This window comes from Anolis sagrei, chromosome 6 (assembly GCF_037176765.1).
Source record: "Anolis sagrei isolate rAnoSag1 chromosome 6, rAnoSag1.mat, whole genome shotgun sequence".
NCBI classification, from domain to species: domain Eukaryota; kingdom Metazoa; phylum Chordata; class Lepidosauria; order Squamata; family Dactyloidae; genus Anolis; species Anolis sagrei.
The window spans coordinates 73,953,791-73,976,032 of record NC_090026.1 but is presented as its reverse complement, the minus strand read 5'-3'; the positions used below and the strand labels follow the sequence as shown (position 1 = coordinate 73,976,032).

Here is a 22,242-nt window from a genome sequence, read left to right as displayed (position 1 = left end):
TTTTTTGATTTAGCACTCAGACTGGAGTCCAACCAAAGCTGCAAAGCCAGCAGCACTATACATCTCCAAATCCCCTCTCCATTCAAACTGATGCATTACATTAATTTTTTTGTGTAGCCGCACTAGAACATTCACCCAAGAAAGTGTACCCTTCATTGTATTATTATTTGGTTTGGTCTGCCAGCCTCAGAGGAAGATTTAAACGCTATGGTTTTGGAAGCCACTTTTATTTTGCTACTTTTCAGCCTCTTCATCCCGTTGTGTTTAAAATTCCAGTGCTCCTATATTATGCTTAGCATTAATCAGTTTTTTAAATTTTTCATTGATTTTACTCCTTTATTTTTATTTTAATGTGCTGCTTTATGCTAATTTACATGGATGTGAGGTTGCAAGAAGATAAATGATAAAGTTTCTCATTTGTTGATTTGTATAAGCAGGCTCAAATTAAGAAGCAATTCTGTTTATTGTAGCAATTATATGTGATATAGATATCATTTCATATTTACAAGTAATCTCATGAACAATGACATTCATCTCACTTCCCCTGGTTGTTTATTCCTTGATTTGTTCTCATTTCTCCAGCATTTCAGCTTAAAGGATACCATCTGGTTAAGCAAATAAATCTGTCATGCTGTGCCAGTTTTCTTGACTAGAAAAGATGAAAATATTCCGTTATTCTTGTCAGACTGCACTGCACAAATTGCATTTTGTATTTTGTTTTTGAACTTTGCCTTTTCATTCTGAGTATTTGCAAACCATTGGAGTCTGGCTTTTCAAGCTGCATGAATGTAGTTCCAATAGATACACCAAATAGATAGTTATAATTCCTAGGATGATTGTCATTCCTAGGATGAAACATAATAGCACCTGTAACTTGTAAGAGGCTTTGTCATCAAAATGTTTTCTAAATGTAAACATTGCAGCTTCTCAAAACACGTTTGAAGCAGGTTATGCATTACAGTGCATGCACATTCACAGGTGAAAAAAAACCAGACAGGGATTAATAATCTAATTTACCTGGTGCAAGCATCTTCACTGTGTGATTGACCATTCTATATAGGCATACAAAAGGGTTTGTGCATGAGCACGCACCCTCTGATGTAAAATTGAAAGTGAATAATTTTGTTTGTGTGCTCCATGGGGCAGGTACATCTGTAAACAGTGCAAGATTAGATATTCAAAAGGCATATTCTAAATTACTGATAGGTTTCCAAAAGCAGGAGTAGGTCTGTGGATTTAGGGCAATCCATTGTAGGATAAAGTCTTGTTGAAAGCTTTCATGGCTGTAATCACTGGAGTATTGTGTGGTTTCCGGGCTGTATGGTTGTGTTCTAGCAGCATTTTCTCCTGATGTTTTACCTGCATCTGTGGCTGGCACCTTCAGAGGATTTGCTGCTAGAAAAATGCTGCTAGAACATGGTCATACCGCCTGGAAACACACAACACTCCATTTTAGGGCATTGTGGTTATAAACTTTCTGTCAGATGCTAACTTCTGTCAGATGCAAGAACTTCAACTATTATTTTCATTTTGAGAGATGCAAAACGTAGTCATGCTCTCTTCCCTTCTCATAATATATTAAGGATTGGGGTGGAAGCTTTGCATATGGAAGTGGTTTTTGGAATTTGACATGTGCATATCCAGTGTCCCTCACCAGTTCTCAGGGACCAACATGGATAAAAAATCTCCCTCTCTTTCTGTGGCAGCATATATGCACCTACGGTCAGAACTATTATACAGGTCATCCAACATGTTTCCCAACTGGAATGCAGTAACATGATCCAGAACTAGCCAAATGGTTCAGATTGCTGCTGTGTTCTGGGTTCAGATAGGTTTGTTTTATTTATTGGCCCGTTGGCTGTATTAAAACAATTGACAGATACACTTGACTCATACTCATACAGCATGCAACTCACATTACAAACAATGTTAAAATAAACAAGCTTTTAACAAGGGGTCAAAATCCAGATCAAATATCTGTCCCATCTTAGACCAGAATTAGACTTTTTATTATGGGGCACGAAGCACCATTGTTACGCCATGGCAGAGTCATCCTCGAGATGTCTGGCTGTCCAACAACTATTAATTTTCCTGTTGCTAATTAATTTATATTTCATACTATCTCAGTCTATAGATTCAGCAGCTTAAAAGCATTTACATACAATGGCATAAGTAAAAAGATATAAACATTGTTAATGAAACACTATCTCTCACAGATCCATTAAAAGAAAAAAAAAGATAAAAATTAGCAAAAGGCAAGTTAGTAAAAGCCCTTCCAGATAAAGTCTTGTTAGAACAGAAAGATGTTCACTTACCAGTGGAAGGACAGCAACAAGGTTGCTGTGCCCTTACACATAGTAAATCTGGAAGGTCCTTCTTGAGGCCGTAAGACAAGGGCATATGTTCTAGCACACTGAGATATTTCCATTCCAGCATGATTGATGAAGATAAAGGCTGGCTCTCCATTGATCTTCTCTGTAATGTCATTATTTTGTCATGAAAGACTAATTCCAATGTATAGGTGGTTAATAAAAAGAGTCAATTGAACAAAAAAAAGAATTAACAATGTAACTATGTTGCCTGACCTATTTGATACCCCAACCTTGAACCAGGGAGATATTCAGAGAGCAATGGTTAAACAGAAATGCTAAACCAAAATCCAAAAGCACTGTAATAGCTTTTGGATTTCTGTTCTGCTTTTAAGACTGTGGTATTCTATGAATTTATGAACAGAAAATGTTGGTTTTAGAATTCATTATAGGCTTCCTGAAACCTAAAGTAGCTTATTCTTATTCAACCATACCCATGTTGCAGAAACACATCTCCCTTCTTTTAAAATAATCTCTGGTTTTGTTCCTGAAAGCAAAAAACAATCGATTACTTACAAATAGTGCCTTTTTCAACAGGTGGTAATGACCTGACACAGATACATGTTTAGAACATACATAGCATGCTTCATGACAAAGTTTTGTGAATATTCTTCAAATACCAAACGTTAGTTGCAGTTATAATTCAGCTGTTTGACTAATGTTCTATTAGCATTTTTACCCAATGCTCATGATATATATATATATATATATATATATATATATATATATATAGTATTGTTTGTGTAATCTTCCTTAGAAACAAGCTTTTGAATGTATTCTAATCGAACTCTGTAAATGTGCTTAACTGGAATGGCTTAAGCAGAATGACAACAAAATTCCTCCTTTAAGCATGCTTGTGTTATTCAAGTATTTCCAGTATAATTTTGTGAGGGGTTTAAAAATAAGCTTGTGCATTTGTATGCACAGTCATGCAATCATTAATGCTGATTTTCTTATGTGAAATATTTTGATATGGAATTATTTTTTGCAGTGTCTCTGACTGACATGGAATCACTGCTATATAATTCAAGATGTAAGAGTCAAGCTTTGATTACTCAGTAGTGAAAGAAAGACTGTCCATTTATGGTTCCAAAACACTTTGTTCAGTGATAGCTTAGACCTCCCAAAATGAACTCTTAATAGGCACAAAGGTAGTAGGCACTGGCTCCACATAAGCAAGATGACTCCTTTTATAGCACATTTGCATCAGTCCCCAAAGTGTTATTTAGTGGCTACTTCCATCTGTGTTCATTTTTTCAAAAAAAAAGTTATCCTATTCCCATTTTTTTAGAATATGTGTTACCAAAATAGGGTGTATTTTCGTTTTAAATTATAGCTTACCCAAAGAACACATCTTCTCAGTAGTGATTGCTTGCTGTGATAAGGCAGAAGATTTGCACATCAGATACTGTATTTGTAGTTTGATCTGCACTGCAAGTATCAAGCTACAAATAACCCAATATTCAGGCTGAATTAATATTTCTCTCCATATAAGAAAGCTTTCTTTTCTTTCCCTTTCCTTTTCAGATATTTCTTTCAATGAAGGAAAGAAGAGAGAAATCTAGGCATTTGCAGATATACTTTTAAAAAAATCAAATTAACATAAAGGTTGAAATCCTATAACCATTTCTGAAATAGCCACATAATGAACATTAGTGGGTTTCAATCTCAAAATCCTTTATCAACCCGAAAGCTAATGATCTACTCAAGTTCTAAGGTGGATTGAGCCATTTCAATTATACTAGCATCCAAACTTGAGTGATATAGCTGTGCAGAGATTTTTTTAAAAAATTAAACAATTAGTTTCCTGTCCTACCTATTAAGGTTGTGCTTTTGGAGCACACCTTGACCCATTTTATGTCCCAGCATTCGGTGGGGGCCCCGATCAATTTTTGGGAGCCTCCTGAAATTGGGAGGGCAGATACCTGTTTTCACTCTGGGGTGCCACAAGATCCATTTTCTATCGGCCCATTATGGGAGAGTGGGCTTCCAAGCTCCTCTTCCCATCATTCTAGGCATTTAAGCTGTTTTACTCTAGGAGAGGCACTCAGCTGCAGGCAGACACCTGCTTTAAGGAGGCTTCTTATTTATTTATTTATTTCATACATTTCTATCCCGTTCTTCTCCCCACAAGGGGACTCAGAGCAGCCTCACATAGGCATCAATGATGCTTACAACATATACAGTACATCAAAGAATACAATAAAACATTAAAACAGTAAAATCATCTTAAGACATCAAACACATCAGCCAATACATTCATTTCTTACCTGTTTCTTACTCCAGATGAGGTGCTCATTGCAGGAAGGTACATGATTTCTGGGCCTGCTATACACCGCATGCACTTTCCAATGCAACGAAGCATGTTCTCTTGCTCCAGAGGGGCACTTGGCTGCAGGCACTCACATATGTTTTCTGGGCCTACTGCATACGACATGCACTTTCCAAGGCAAGAAGGCAAGTTCTCTTACTCCAGAGGACATGCTCAGCTGCAGGCAGGCATACACGCTTTCTGGGCTTGCTGCATGCCACATGCATTTTTCAAGGAAAGGAGGCATCAGGCAAATTCTGATCCTTCAGAGGAGGTGCTTGGCTGCAGACACATGTGTGTTCTTTCTAGGCCTGCATGCCACACATCCACTTTCTTTTCAAGCTAAGGAGGCTTATCACAAAAAACAGGTGAGGAGCTGGGATCAGCTACCATTTACTTTCATGCCAAACTGATTTTCGTACCGGGAGAGGACTTCCCGTTACATACTCCCAAAGGTAATGAAAGAACATTTGAAACAAAAGAAAACAGTTCCGCAACACAACCCTACTACCTATTTTTAGGTAGCATACATCAAATAACATAAGCAGGAAGGGCAGATTTAAAAACCCCACTAATAATGATATTACCAAATAACACTGTAATATAAAGCTAATTCCATCCCTCTAGGAAAGATGAGAAACACAAAAAGGTAATTGAAGGATATTAGAGTGAGCAACTCTCCTATGAAAAAGCATTCCACATGCAGCTCTTTAAGTGTCCAGGCCCCAGACCATATCATTGTTTAGAAGTAAGGACCTTCCCTTTGGATAGTGTTCAAAATCAGATGTCACCATTATTTTGTTCATGCGGATGATTAAGAATGAACAATGCTGCCTTCCAGTGTTTGATTGCAGGTAGACATTCATTCAGAAAGGGTGCTATACAAAGAATTTTGGATATAGAAGCACAAAAAGATATAGCTACCCTCAGTAAGACTGCTAACCTAAAATGGCTGAGTCAATATAAACATACTTTTCAAACTGCTAACTACCTAAACATGCAAATACCAAAACATCTCAGGGAGGTATTCACTCGAGCCAGATTTGATCAGCTCGAGACAATGGTTAGATATGGGAGATTTAACAGCATCCCTTATAATGAACGGAGTTGTATCTGTGGGGCACCTGAAATTGAGGATATAGCACACATATTGTTTGATTGCAAATTGTATCAAAAGGTGAGAGACTTCCACCTTGGTCCATATATCAAACGGACAATGTATTGGGATTCTCACATCAGAACAACATATTTTATGTGTGGCCAAGACCCAAAAATAACATATAAAACAGCTCTGTACTTAAGCAAAACAATACGTCTGAGAACCACATATGTAGGGCTGATTGGGGTAAATTGTAGGGGTGATAATGAAATATGATGTATATACTCAGCTTGATCAGTTTATCAGTTTTATCATGTCTTATCATATGTATTTACTGTATTGTTATAAGTGTCTTATTTTAACTTTCTACGTGGAGTGTGATCAGGTCTTGTCAGGCCTTGTTGTTCTGTTTCTTATTGTGATATGGCCTAAGGGCTAATCAATAAAATTACTACTACTACTTCCACATGATTGACATTCATATGGTTTGGAAATCAAATCAACATTAACAGAATGTACATTTATAGCAAAAGCTCAATTTTGTTTACTTCTTATGATAACATTCATAGACTAAAAGACAACTTCAGTGCCACTGGCAAAAATGCTATTATGCTTTCACAATTTTGCAGTTGAATCATAATGGTAAAACCAACATGTTTGGTTATATCCATGGCAATATTTTCAAGTATTCAGGATTGTATTCTTTACCTGTCACCAGAAACATGACTACCATCTCTCATAATCCCTATAATCTTACAGATTTCTGTCTCTGAAAGTCACCTTGGTTTTGTTTATTACAATATGATGTACTATGGCTTATCCCATTGCTATACAAGAGTAATAAAATATGAAGAACTTGAGCCTATATTAAATTGAACTTTATCTTCCTTGTTTGTATCTAACATAAAGATACTGCCAAGTTGGCAAGACATTACATTTCCTATTTCTACTACAATGCAGCCCACTGGGTAAATATAGACTAGTGTGATTTATTGAGGAAACAGGTGTGAGAATGTGAAACGAATAGTTTGCCTCAGAGAGATGCTTGTAATTGACTAGCAAAATGCCATATGTGGCACTTTCCAGACAAGTTGCAATTAATCAACTTGTATTTGCCTCGCATTCAGGGAGAGAATGAGAAATAGGCTTGGCATGCAGCTGATAGAATTTAAATATATATTTCTGCCCAACCCTTATAATCTAGATGCATAAACATCACTCACAGTGTTTGCTATCAATTAAAATCACAATCATAAAGCAGCATTTTAGCTAAATACAGTTGTTTCAGACAGACTAGATAAAAACAAACAAACCTCATATAAAAACATTATCAGCCTCTCAGGACAAACACTTGGTGAAAAAAGAACAAAACAAAAGAAATTTTTAGGAGCTAAAAAAAGATTTCTTAAAGAGAGGGCCATTAAAAAGGGCATGTCCCTTTCCCTAGCCAGTCCTGATTCCATCATACGAAGGCCTCCAGATCATAGGCAGCTAATAGATTCTGATACCGTTCCATTGTGGGATTGAATTGAAGCGATTTAGTCAATTAATCCTAATCTAGCCTAGTAGGTTCATCCCAAATCACTGACTTTAGCAGTTTGTGGGGAAGTGAGTAGGATGGATTAAGCTGTCAGACAAAAATAGGATACAAAATGAGATGATACTTACAAGTCTTCCTAGTTCTTGCAGGAAGGGATTTGGCTTGCTTTTATGTTCAGACTGCTAGTACTGTGTTTTCTTATATCTTTTTAGTCCTTCGTTAGGAGGCTTGTAACCTAAGAAAAAGTTTCATGGGATCATGAAAAACTTGAATCTGTAAGGGTAGACTGACACAACAGCCATAAACAATCAATATGTTTCTATATATCCAAAATTCATGGAAAGTTTTTTAAAAAGTCAGACACATTGTTACAAAATCATGGACAAATAAATGATGTCATTTAAGCTCCCTAACTGCTTCCCTAGCTCCATTCCCATGAGTGAGAGGCTGAGATCTTTTGTTGAGTTTGAAGACTAGGTTAATATAGTATTGATGCTCACTCCCAACTTATTCAAAATAGGCCTAGGTTAGCTTCACCAACTATTATGACAGACCAAATACTCAGGATTGGTCATGTAAAGATTGCTGCAGTTGTGCATTTCTGTGGAAATGTCCAAGCACACATATGCAGTGCTAAGATAGGTTCTGTAAAAGATTCCATGCTTGTGCTGTTTGGTATCAGGATTGCTGCAGCCACAGAACAAAACAAGCATTGTGCATGTATGGCATCTCGTTGTCTGTTAAGAGGATGGTGTCTGGATTCAATTAGCATGCTTTGCTCAAAAATAGAATCATAGAGTTGGAAGAGACCTTGTAGGCCATCCAGCCCAACCCCCGGCCTAATCACAAAAGTTTTCTTGGAAATTCTTGGAAATTCTGACTTACATCCAAGTAGAGATGGCATTTAAGAAATCCCAATCCCAACCCATGAAAGACTAACTCAAATCACACAAATTCCATATTTCTAGTTCTTCTGCACCAGACAAAGGTGTTTTTAAAAAAGAGCCATGCATGGAAATGGCAGCAGGAGAGAATGACAGGTTTGAGATTTTAAGGAGGATCTTTATATCTTCAAATAGAGAATTAGAGTTTATAATTCTGCCTTGCTTCTTCCCAACAATCTTGGGAAAACTGGGTTGCAGTTATTGGAGTGTAATTGGATAGCTACCGGGCCCAATTTAAGGTGCTGGTGTTAACCTACAAAGCCCTAAACGGTTCCGGCCCAAAATACCTTGAGTACCGCATCTCGGCCTATGAGCCCACGAGGACCTTGAGATCGTCCGGGGAGGCCCTTCTCTCGGTCCCGCCTGCCTCACAGGCACGCCTGGCGGGGACTAGAGAACGGGCCTTCTCGGTGGTGGCCCCCCGGCTGTGGAACTCCCTCCCTGCTGCGATCAGGCAGGCGCCTTCCCTCATGGCCTTCCGCAAGGGCCTGAAGACTTGGCTCTTCGAAAAGGCCTTCAATTAAGTGCTTGTTTTTCTTGGAATGACCATCGGAACGGACTATGTCTACGAGATTGATTAAGATTCAAACATGACGAAGCGGATTTTTAGCTTAATTAGTTGTGTGTTAGTAAGATGTATGTTATAGTCCCAATCTATTGTAATTGTTGTCTTTATGTTCTATGTTTTGTACACCGCCACGAGTCGCCTTCGGGCTGAGAGTGGCGGTTAACAAATGCAAATAATAAATAAATAATAAATAATAGTTTATATTTCTTTCCTGTTATATCATGCAAAGACTGTGTGATTCTAACAATGTCACTTTCCTACTCTCCTTGTGTGATTTTTTTTTAAAATAATTGTGCCTGAGAAAAAAACATTGGTTTCAAAAGGTAGCACCAAGATATTTTTGTTATTTTTGGTAGTCTAATGTGGATACTAATAGAATATAAACTGTGGAATTGGTTAAGACAGCTCTCTCAATTGTTACAAAAGTCCTATGGAGACCCCATACCCATTCATTAACTTGGGGATAAGGCTGCATTGGACAAATGTCCCAAAAATCCTCTGTATAATGGTTGAGTTAGGAAGCTCCAATGAAACTGGTGCCTTGACACTTGCATTTTCTTTAAAGCCATCAGCATTCATTTTGCATAATTAGTCTTTAATTACTCCCAACAAACCTCGACAGAAACTATTAATTTTTGCTGGTTTTATTTAATCATTTAATTATTGATAAAACACCATCTAGACCTTTTGACAGAGAATGCAGTTCTGTAACACTGTAATGCTCCATTATAAACTTTAAAAAGGTATTTATGTTAAAGCTCATGGGAAAATGGCAGTGATCAGAAAAAAATCTAAATTCTAAAAAGGAAATAGCATGGTTGTATTATCTAGTTATACTAGAAATAAAGTTAGGTAAGGTTAGGTAAAGATTTTCCCCTGACATTAAGTCCAGTCATGTCCAACTCTGGAGGTTGGTACTCATCTCCATTTCTAAGCTGAAGAGCTGCCGTTGTCTATAGACACCTCCAAGGTCATGTGGCCAGCATGACTGCATGGAGTGCCATTACCTTCCCACCAGAGCAGTACCTATTCATCTACTCACATTTGCATGTTTTCGAACTGCTAAGTTGGCAGAAGCTTGGGTTAACAGCAGGAACTTACACCACTCCCTGGATTTGAACCTCTTACCTTTTGGTCAACAAGTTCAGCAGCTCAGCATTTTAACCCACTGCGCCACCAGGGGCTCCAGAAATAAAATTATAGTATTATAATCCCACAATACCAAAACTGGTAGTATTACAGTTCTATACCATGCTGTCTCTACTCCATTACTACAAGGCATGTGCAATCCAAAAAAAGAGAGAAAAAGTTCTAAACTGTGTTCAAAAGTAGGGGGGCTGGCGCTTCATTTCTAAAATCTTTCCCGAATTTTGGGCGTAAACATTTCAAAACTTTATGAAACTCCCAAATCTTTCTAAGTACTTCATTAATGGTGACTGTGCATGCGCATTAAGAAAAACATTACTATCACTAGGGAAACTTGAAGGGCTTCTCTCTCCCTCATTTCTTGAGCTATCCTGATGAAACTTGCTACAGTGCTAGAACACATTTACCACTATTAGCTCACCAAAAATTCAGAACATTTGATTTATTCCCGGATTTTTGGCAAAGTTTCAAAATTTTTATTAAAAAAACATTTTTAATAATGAAAATTTGTTCCTGGTTTGAAAGTGTTAGTTCCTGTTTCATTGTGTGATCTTTACTTTGAAAGTAGGTTTTTCTACTTTGGGAACTTTGTTTTTGTGGCAGAAACTATGTTAAATTGGTGGAGACTCAACGAAGCAAAATGATGATGTCCTTTGAGAAAAGACAAAGTTTTTCCCAGTGAAATAAACTTTCACCATGTTTTTATGACAGAATCAATTAGGAAATGACATTTATAACCCAGGAACAGAAATCATAGTGCAGACACCATCAAGGGACATCTAGACCAGGCATGGACAGACTTCGGCCTGCCAGGTGTTTTGGACCTCAACTCCCACAATTCCTAACAGCCTGACTAAACACCATAGTTTTCTTCCAAATGCATTCTGGGAAATGTAGTTTAGTACAGGCATATGGCTTAAATAAAATTACCATAAATGGGGCTCCCTTCGCCATCATTTGTAAAGCTATTGGGGAAATAATGTTACAATGGTAGAACACATTTTCTACCCTTTGCCTATCAAGTTTCATAACGTTTCACTCATCCACTGAATTTTTGGAAATTTTCAAAAAAATTTAAAACAATTTTTTCAGCAATCTCTGCTTCTGCCTCCCCCTCCCTCCTCTGTCAACCCTGATTGGCTGGAAAGACATACCTCTCAGCAGGGTTTGGCTACCCTGTGAATTTTAGCTCAGTCACAGCTATATCTAAACATCCAAGGATTAAGAATCAAAGGCTCTTTTTGATTCAAATTCTTAATATTGGAAGGGCATCAAGCAGACACGGCAGAACTTGCTTCAAAAGTGCTAAAAATCCGAACTAGATCCGAACCAAGGGTATTTCCGCATCAAAAACACAAGCCTAATTACTACACTAAGCTGTTCGTTGTTGAATTTTACCTTATTTGTTAATATTAGAATTATAATATCATTGGTTTGCTGGCACATCAGAATCCAATGGTAACAGCTAAAGTTGCCAGCTTTTGGGCCACAGTGCACACTTATCAGCAAAACATGATTTCATAAACATAAGGGAATTTTAACCTGTATTTAATAGTATTTATTTTATATAATCTTGTTATTAATATTATTTGTTTGGTTCTACTTGCTTTCTCTAATTTGTTGATGGTAATAAATGTATTTGGTTTATATTAATATAGTGATCTTTGTGTGTGTGTGTGTGTGCCTTTTTAAAGCCAGATGTGAAAATGAAAAGGGAGTTTTATGTGTTCTAACCTTGTTTTTAAAATAATAACTGAGACTTTTAGGAAAAAGGTACATTTTGTATAACGAGCTTCTTTTTATAAAAACAAATGTAATATCATTCTCAGATATTTTCAGTGTACATCTGTGATGGCTGATAGATTCCATATCAGAGGTGCAGTGAGTTCATATTTTCATCCAGGCTTTAAAGGAGATCTTCTGAACCCTAGTCCTGAATAAATTCAGCACCTTAGAGAGCTGCTTTAAAGCAATTTATAACCTAGAAAAGTTTTGCTGCCTAGCTGACCTGGCAGCCATTAGCCATCAAGGTTGTCAATGCTTCTTTTATACTTCAAAACAGTACCAGTACATTTAAGCTCCCAGTATCAATTTGCAGCTGTGATATACCTCATTAGAAATGGCTCTTTAGATTGTTCCATGAATATACATTCATTCATGTATTGTATTACATCTCTTTTTCTATAAGCTATAATAAATGTAATCACAATTGCAGCATGTCACAGTAATCATATTTTACACAATGTTAGGCTCAAGATAATGGTGAATCTATCCACTTTTCATTAGCTAGCAATAAAAACGCTATTAAAATTACTCTATATAATCAGCTAAATTCCCAGAAATGCATCTAACATTTAAATAGTACTTTATAGAATTATGTAAATGCCACTAAGAAATGGTAAGCAATGTACAGTACTTCTATAATGCATTCATAGAAATGCATCTTACTATAAGCAAGTCATTTTCTATATATATTTAGTCATTAAATCCATACTATAATTGAGAGTAGAAAGAACAATATAGTTCTATAACTATATTCTTCTTTGGAGGTTATATCTGGATAAACCATCATATTGTTTAAATCACACTTTAAACTGATACGCAAATCTTATATGCCAGTTCTTCTGAACTATGCAAAACCTTTCAGGATTATGGCATTTGAAAATTTGTAACCTTTGGGACTCGAGCTATGGCAATATTTGAAAAGTACCATCCAGCATGGCTAAAGAACTGACAGATTTGTAGTCCAAAACAGTTGCTCCCAGACTTTAGCCCTCCAAATATTCTGGCCTTCAACTCCTGAACAGGTTGTTGAAATCCAAAACACTTGGACAACCAAAGTTTAGAAACTGGTGATCTACAACATCTGTGTAGTAGCTGATCAGATTCAATATATGCACTTTAATAATGTAAGTTGGTACTCTATAGAAAAGTCATGGATCTGTAACTGCTTCATATTCATTAATTCCACAAAGTCATTATTGTGGCGCTGTTATCATTATCATAAATCCCCCCCCAAAAAAAAGTACTTTTTCATGAAGCAGCCATACCAAGAAATTGAAGTCTATACTGCTAATGATCGGAATGCAGAAGAATGGCATTTCCACCCCATTTCTGCCAGCTAGCAAAGCAACACCAATCGGAAGCAGGAGCTCATTGCAACTCCTTGTTGTAATCTCACTTGCTGGAGAGGCAGGGGTTGGGGCATGAGATACATATACTTATATGTAACTAGATGGTGTCTGTAGCCATATACTCACTTACATTGAACTCAGTGGGACTTAAGTACAGGAAGAAATGTTATTTTTTAAAAAATCAAGTTATCAGTTGAGCTGGAAATTTTATTTAAAGGGGACAATTTGATTAAATTTATGTTTCAATTAAATTGTTACTTTGATTGACCCAGGAAACATCACTGTACACATTAATTTATACACTGTAAATTGGAATTTTGGTATTAACTTAATTCCAGAATTAATTATTGGTTACATGCTAAAGAACTGAGAAAGCTATTTCTCAGATAGATCTTTACACAAAGCATGATTTATTTGGATTTTGGTATGACTAATTTTTGCTGCTGCTCCTTCTTTTTTAATAGTTTTTTTAGGGTTGAGAAATACCGTTTAAGTTGTAAGATCCAAAGTACTTATTTCAGCTTATGGTCATAATAAGTTTAATTCAAATCTTGAAATATATTGAATAAAAAGTAATAGGGTATATGGGGAAGGGGTTGGTTTTCATTCCATCCAGGTGATTCTGTCTTTTTAGTGCAGAGCATACATAGAAACTCATCAACTCTTTGATCCAACTGAACTTTAAAGCTATGGGTGTTTTGCTAAACTGTGCATGAGCATCAATAAACTAAAGAAAGCGTCACATGAATAAGTGAGATTATAAAAGAGAAAGAAATGGGGGAAAAGCTTTTCTAGGGGGATGAATGAGAAATGAGATTTTCAAAAATGCACTTAGACTTTTAGTAGAGTGTTTGAACTTAAAATTCTAATATAAATGTAATCATTAAGTTCCTCATCAATGCAATTTAATTGGGGTGGAACATGGGAAGCCTAAAATGATAAAGCAGGAACATAAAACCACAGGCCTTCCTGGTATTTGACCAGGAGATATAGTGACTTTCAATATCAGGTATATCAAATATCACAGACTTTAACCTTGTGGATCCTGTGTGTTAATGTATTATGTTTCAGAAGAATTTAGCAGGAATATATGGGTAGGCATTGAAACATTAGGTGACATAGAGAGAGATGAGACAATATTTAGTAACTTCACTTAAGTTATGTATAATGTTTTTAATTTACAGTCAAAAATTATGTAGCAATGTACAATTACATTGCTGTGAGGTCCAGTTCCATTTAATACAACCTGATCCAGGGATGGATTTACACCACCATATAATGCAGTTTGAATCTGCATTGTGGTCACTGTATAATGCTGTCAAATGCAATTAAACTGCATTATATGGGTCTACACTGATCATATGATGTAGATTCAGACTGCATTATATGATAGGATTGATCCAGCCTCAGCTTTGGTTTTGCTTTCAGTCTGTTATATCCTTTGTCTATATGAAATATCTTATAACTGAAATCAACAGTCTTTTTTTACACAAATAGTTATATAATGTATACATGCTCACACAAGCATTCGTGCAGGACATATGTGTAAATATGATTATATATTGCTACAAAGACCTGGCAACTGCTATATTTTTTCTGGTTTCAGTGACTGGACACACTATGACATCTTAAGTCATGTTTAATTCTACAGGCTATTTGTAAACCATTGCAAATGTGAAAAGGGTGACTATAGAGACAGTTCTTCTCGTAATGTTATCTTCCCTTCCTGTCTGCAAAATGCAGCAGAGATTTTTCTTCTTGTGTTCTGGATGCCACCACGTGTGAGGTATTACCATGAAAACTGCATTATTTCAGTAATTTGGGGCCTTTGGGCACCTCATGTGGCAATTGCCGTCACAAGGTTCTGGTATGTAATTTATCACTGGAGTGGTCTGCCCTGCTAAAATACGCCCTTTGTGGGCAGAGGCAAAGCTAATATACTTTTAAAGTGTATTTGAATTGCCACAATAAATCACAGCTGTCACTGTCAGCATTTTGATCATTTGCCAGGACAAATATGTTATTTTCCCTCTTTCTTTTGGGTAGCTTGTATAAATTGTAGCACATCATAATATGAAATCAAGCAAAACTCATTCTGATGGGCCATTCTGTCATTTCATTTTAATATGAAAAGTGTGTTTTATTTCTTTTTTTAAAAGCATTTAAAGGATTTTTTCAAATTAGTTTTTTCATTATTATTATTATTCAGCTGCAAAAGCCTTTTTTAGTGTCTTAATTTTCATCTTTTTATATTATCAATGTAGTGAACATTACTTTCACTGAGAATCTGACACTTATTGTTTGCTAGAGAAGGGAATGAAAAGATTCATAACACACCTTGCAGCTAACTAGTTTCCAACATTTTTTATAACACAATCCAAGATTGCTTGGAAGTAAGCCCAACTTATTTCACTTGGACATATTCCCAGGTAAATATGTATAGGAGTACAACTATGTTCTGTGAGTGATTCCATGAACATTACAATCAGGTAGCATGTAACCAGTGTGTTCCACAGTGCACGTAGCGGATCTACCTTACTGAAACTAACCAGCTTTCTGATTCACCAGAAGAGAGCTCACTTCGGGAATCTCATGTATACATCACTATGTTCCATGATAGAAGAAAGTGAGGTATAAATGTAATAATTAAAGAATACGTATCCATGTTTATAGAGGGAAGCATTGCTAGATAGTATGCTGGCAAAGAGAAAATAATCAAAACTTTGGGGTATCATAGTTTAACTTATTCAATGTATTCCTGATATTCAGTTCAAAATTTTGCTAATATTCAGTTCAAAATTTTGCTAATTTCTAATTATTAAAATCATCTTTTTTTTTCAAAAATTGTGGTTTCTATATAGAAAACAATCAATGAAATGTATTTTGATTGTCACTATGTATAACCTCTGCTTATATTCCTTGTAAGAAATATTTTACTTCACAGAATTTACATAGCACACTGTATTCTCAAAAACCATCACCATAAAGACAATACTTTATATTAGGAAAGCATTTATTTGCTAATAATGTACAGTACATTGTAAAGTGGGAAATAAGTTGCTCTGTCCTTTTGCTTTAAGAAGTCTCTTTAATTGTTAAAATAGAGCAATAGATGTAAGCATAACTAATAATTCATAGGACAGAATATAGTCATTGCTTTTAGAGGAATTTAATAGAGGTGATTCATTTAATTGCACCTTGCACTGTAATTTGCTGTTTTAATGGATGAATGACAGGATCTTTGTGCAGTTGCTTCATTCATACACTTATCTTCCCTCCCCCATATGACAGTTTTTGCTTTCCTTTTTCTAAGAGCTTTTGAAATTAATTTTGCCATGGAAGAAACACAGTTTTTGTTTGGTAATTTATTTCATTCAAACCAGGAAACGATTGGCCTCTTTGCACACACCCTCCCTATAGGTAGAACTCTAGAAAATTTATTGTTGAACTACAACTCCTAGTGGCAATGCTGGCAGAGAGATTTGGGGAGTTGTAGTCCAAAAGGTTTTTCTCCACTCCATGTCCATAAGTTGATGATAGAGCTCTTTTTTTGCGCATCATTTTTCCAATTTAATCCCCGAAATGTACATTTAAAGAGCCTCTAGTAACTAACTAGAAAGTCTTAGACACACATTGGCCTCTTAGAACAGTTTCACATGACCTAACTATATTAATAAATGATTCCTTCTCCTTTGCTTTATTCACTGTTGGTAAGAGGATTTAGAAATTTATTTGAATTATGACTGACAAGAATTCTTATAGGTTGTGTTGCATGTTAAGGCTGACAAATATTTGTCTGATAAACAGACTGGAGAATACTGCAAAGTCAAATAACTTCATATGTTCATTTTTCATCCAAAGAAATGACTTGATATGTCAAAATGTTAATCTGCTTGTTTTCATGGATGCAATAACCATAGAGTTTTAAAGGAGTTTCCACTGGCAAGTCCTGGATGGAAATAAGGCAATGAAATATTCAGCCTGGGGTTTATAGGTGTTGTGGTCACTGTTCAGGTTATTTTTGTAACATGACAAGACCAAGATGGATTTCCAGTTTTGGACATGTTTCATCAGTTACAATGTTAAATTAAAACTCTCCATCATCATTTTAACACAGTAGTTCTCAAATTGTGAAATAGTCTCCTATTTGGGTGAAGTGGATCACCCAGTCAAATCACCCAGTAATGGATAGCATCCAGCAAATAAGTGACATGGAATACTGAGAGGACCGAAGGTTTCTCTTTTATTCTCAGTCCATTATTGCCTTCACATCTTTTAATAATTCTTTATATTCCTGTTCCGGTTATGTTTAGCTCCACACTATTTTTCAAAAGTATCAAAGATAATTTGTTGCATTCCTTCCCCAGTGGTGAGACGAGATCTGTATCTTGATCCACATATATTTGCACAGAGCAGCAGGCTGTGTGTGCTAATACTGGCAAATACTAGATTGCTCTCATGTATGTGCACATTCTCAAAAGATAGACGAGTTTGGAAGGGAAGCCAAGGTGGAACATTTTGAGAAAAAAAGCATGTCAAGGCAACAGAGTTGACTGGATACACTTTCTAGTCTCTTTCTTGAAACCAATTATTTAAGATAATATAATAGTACTCATGAAATGTCATGCACTAAACTATATATTTGGAGAGAAATTTTTACAATTGCCTTAATGGTTCGGAATGGTTAGGTACAACTACAAATTCTTCCTCAGGTTTGGCCTGCTGTTATTAACAAGGTCCTGTGAAACCATTTTCCTTTATCCAACTCTGCAGTATGTGCAGTTGGGGTTAAGCCTGGCCATGTACATTCTCCAGGATACAGCATTCTATACAATAGATGAAAAATATTACAAAAAATACATGGTTGTACCCCTTGCCTGCAAAAAAAGTTTTCTCCCTATTGTGCATTTTATGTAACATGCAACATAGCCCACACACATCCTGCTATTGCTGTAATAAACAGCTCATATTATGAAGTGTCATTTCAGAAATGACAGTTCACGGGCGCATCAGGTTAGTTTTCCTGATGCGATATGATGGGAGTGGGAGTTTGCAGGGAGGGGCCCTCAGTATGGTTGACAATTTTCTGGTATTTATTATTTTATTTATTTGGAAGTTTTCTATACCGGCCTTCTCACCTCAACCGAGGGACTCAGGTCGGTTTAGTAGCCCCATCTGTCCTGTATCACAATCACCTGCTTTAGTAATGATCAGTGTAGAATTCTACTTCTATTTTATCAGTTTTATACTTATGTATGCAATGCTTTTGACATGAAATAATAATAGTGTAGAATTCATATCCTTGCTCAGTCATAGGACCCCTTCACACTACACAAGGATAGCATTATATATCACTTTAATTGACATTGCAACATCCTACTTATGTAGGTTTTACAGGCAGCCCCCAAGTTACAAATCAGCTAGGTCCTGTAAGTTTGTTATTAAGTTGAATTTGTATGTAAGTCAGAACAGGTAGATGTTTAACTCCAGTGTAACTCCAGTCAAACAGACAGACAGACAGACAGATAGATAGAGTGCTTTGGATAGCATAGGGAAGGGTTAACACCCCTTTGGTGTTTGTCTTGCTGTCTATCCCCTTTTCAGAAGATTTCACCTCATTTTCTATCCCTGTGATAATTGGATTTGGCTTGTTGTGGAAACAAGGACACATTTTAGAATCCTCAAGCAGCTATTTGCAATTCTGCTTCTACAAAGCCCTTGATTTAGGATTCCACAAATAGAAATAAATGTGGCATCTTCTCCTTATAGTATTTTCTTTTCAAAATCATCTAGCAGCCTTGAGTTTCAAATTATACAAAAGGTGCTGCTGAGTTGTAGCTTAATACTAAAAGGTATTTTTAAAATAAAATCCCAAGGATATCTTGGAGCATAAAAGCAAATGGATAGCTGAAGAAGTATAAAGCCAGAGAACAGCAGGAGCAAGGTTACATTTCAATAGGAAACCATTTCCCAATATAGAGACATTCTCAAAGCTGAGCTGTGTATTGAAGATGCTTTTTGTATGAGGAAAGAATAGGTGAAGTGCTTTCTTGCACCAAGGAAGAGATTCCTTAGTTGGAATTCTCCATTCATTTATTTCCCATTTAAAATGCCTACTCAGATACAATTGTGTCAAATGAAAGCTCTCTTGAGTTCTATGTTCTGATAGCAAAAGAAAAATTCAAGTATGATCATTTATCTTTAAATTGTTCAACTGTACCCTGTTTCGTATTCTTGCTAATAATGCCACATCTCCTAGGAGCCATCTCTCATTCACATCCCTCTCATAAGCTGTAGGTTTGACCTTACCTGCTGTTCCCTTGGAGAGAATAGAGAAAGAAAAAGCTGAAATGTCAAGCTACCATAATTAAAAATTAGTTTGCAAAGATATATCTATCATCAGAAGTGTATGATTCTATTAAGTAAATAATTAACTTCACAGTAGCTTTGCTTTTTATGTAACAGTTCAAACCTCTTTATCATTCTTCACTATAGGTCTTTTTTCCCCCTTTTTGTAGCAACATAAATAAATATTCTGTCCTAATATCTGACATATTCCATGGTTTGCTTTGAGGAACTCGCTTGATGAGTACCAGTTCATTGAGCTAGCATGGCTTTAAATTGAGTTGGATTGAGTTTGACCGAAATAAAATAAAAGGTTCTATTAAAAGAATCAGTTTTATGATATTGGAGGGGGTTGTTGTCATTGCTGCTGCCGTCATCATCATCATCATGCTGAAATTCACAACACAAAAACATTGAAACTGTGGATAAATTGTAAAATGATTAAAACACAAACCATTAAAGGAAAATAAGAAATAGAAAACCCAACATGCTTTTCTTTAAGCAATCATTATTCTAAGACCTGCTGAAACAAAAAGCTCTTTACGTGCCTAATAGCAGGTAGAAGGCTAGCAAGGAGGAAACCAGTCTCGCTTCTCTAGGAAGAGAAACCACTAAGAAGACCTTAGCAGTTTTATTCTTGCAGGAAAGAAAGAATAAAGGATTTGTACCTAAATTCTGACTTTTTACATAACAGTCAGTCCACCATATCAATGTATTCTGCATCCATGGATTCAATGAAAATATGTGGGTGGAAAATTCAAAAAGCAAGTCTTGATTTTGCCACAAACTATGTGGATATGTAGACAGACATATCCTTCTGTAGCTTCCCACTACTTTAGATTATTGGGTTTTCTTCAACTCTTATTTGAATTGTTGGTTGTTTTATAAAAGGGATGCAATTTTCCTGCTCCATTATATATAATGGGATGAATGTTGGTGTCCATGGGGGTTCCTGGAACCAAGCCTCAGCAGAAATTGAAGATGCACTATACTTCGAATGAGATAAAGAAAGCGAAGAAACGTGTTTGCATATATTTAGCTTCAAGTACAGATCATATTAATCCAGTAGGTCCAGTTTCCCATGCAGACATAATGTCAATTTGTGTCAAAATTGTTCTCAACCAGTCTTCTGCCTAATAAGGGATTTTTTTAAACCCCAGGCAACATCATTGCAGATTGGAAGTGAAAACTTGTGTGCAAAATAGCAAGGTGTGCCATCCAGTCTATATCCACAAGAATTAGAACATACAAACAGAGAGATCCAAGATGCTCCACAACGTTTTTGTGGATAACTGGGAGAGTAATCAGAAATACAGAATATTGAGGATGGGCACGTTTTCCATATTAGCAGGGGTTGTGATGATAATGCCATTGCATTCCTTGCCCTGTCATTTCATGCCTCTTAAATGGTGGTTATCTAGGGGAATGTCCAGCATTAAATTCCAGAACTGGAGCAAACATAATTTGCCATGGTTTTCAGTGAATTTGTATTTTTTGGTTCTCTTTGTGACAAGGGTGCATATGGGCTTTGATAAAACAAATTACATAGTTACATAAAGGTGTTTTTATGTGACCTTTAACTGATGAATACATGCATACTGATAAAACACCATAGCAGCAAAGCACATAATATGGAGATCGCACCAAGACTGGGACTTTTTTTTTTTTGCAGTATTTTATCAAATAACTTAGAAGAAATAACAATAAAGTGAACTGAAAGCTGCAGCAAATCTCATTTGCACAGTACTTCGCACAAATGTTCAAAAATCAAAAATAAAAATAGACTTGTGAAAAAGGTCTATTCCATCATTTTCATTTGAAATAAATAGATGAGAACTCCAACATTTAAATTAACATTTCATGCAAATGTTACATTTCTTAATTCTTTGCTAGTTAACTTGTGACCCTTCAGATTAGCTTTTCCCCATGGTGACGCGTGGTGGACGTTTTAGTGCAACAATATTTGGAGACCCATGAATTCCCATTGCTGTCTAAATTAATGTTGCTGCTTGCTACTCTTTTTAGGGCTTGGAAAAAATACTTGGGTTACAGCCAAGTACACTGGTGTATTCATCAGAAGTGTTTTAATAACTGGACAGGGGTCCTTCCCCCTCCCCTCAAAAAAAATCATTTACTTCACTATATTCATTTGATCTGTGTATTCATCTGCCCCTTTTCCAAGCATCTTTTGGTTTTGACTTCACATCTATCAGATAGGCAGTGCAATTTTTGCTATTTTTTTATTTATAAAGTACATTTTCTTATTTAAAAACATGTAACAAAATAATATCTCATTGCATAGCTCACTTCCTCCTGGCAACTAACTGATCATGGGGTGCCATCTGTTTGTCACTGTACAGTGGGAGAAGAAGAAATAGACACCATCCCTCAATCATAAGTAAAGGTTACCTTTCTTCTGTGGTTATGTGGTCTGCAAATAGGGCAATGGAGCTGTGCCAGGAAGTGATTTGGCTGCCATTGCAAAGTTGGGGCACAGATCTTGTGCATGAAGATACTGCATACCTCCTTACACCATTCTTTAAAAAAAAATAAACCTTATGCTTGCATAATCAGGTTTTGCATCAGTCAACAACATAATTCTGCTCAGTTCTGACAATACATTATATGCTAATTATTCTAATCATTTTGACTACTTTGCATAATTCCTTTTTTGAATATATCTGTGATCAGTGTAAAGGTAAATAGCTCAGGAACACCCATTTCATTTCACCCATTTCATGGGTCTGGGGAGAAAATCTCCTAGGTATATGTGTAAAGTGATTATC

The 22,242-nt window shown here is 36.2% G+C and overlaps 1 protein-coding gene and 1 long non-coding RNA gene across 10 annotated transcripts in view; one reads left to right on the top strand and one right to left on the bottom strand.

Moving 5' to 3' along the window:
* The window catches only part of ARPP21 (cAMP regulated phosphoprotein 21), a 273,304-nt gene that overhangs the window by 239,294 nt on the left and 11,768 nt on the right, over positions 1–22,242 (top strand). The gene's annotated exons all lie outside the window — the stretch shown is intronic.
* LOC132778580 (uncharacterized) lies at positions 445–3,024 on the bottom strand. Its single transcript, XR_009631757.2, has 2 exons — positions 2,316–3,024; positions 445–1,152 (listed from the first exon to the last, which is right to left on the bottom strand). It is a non-coding gene; the product is annotated as an uncharacterized lncRNA (long non-coding RNA).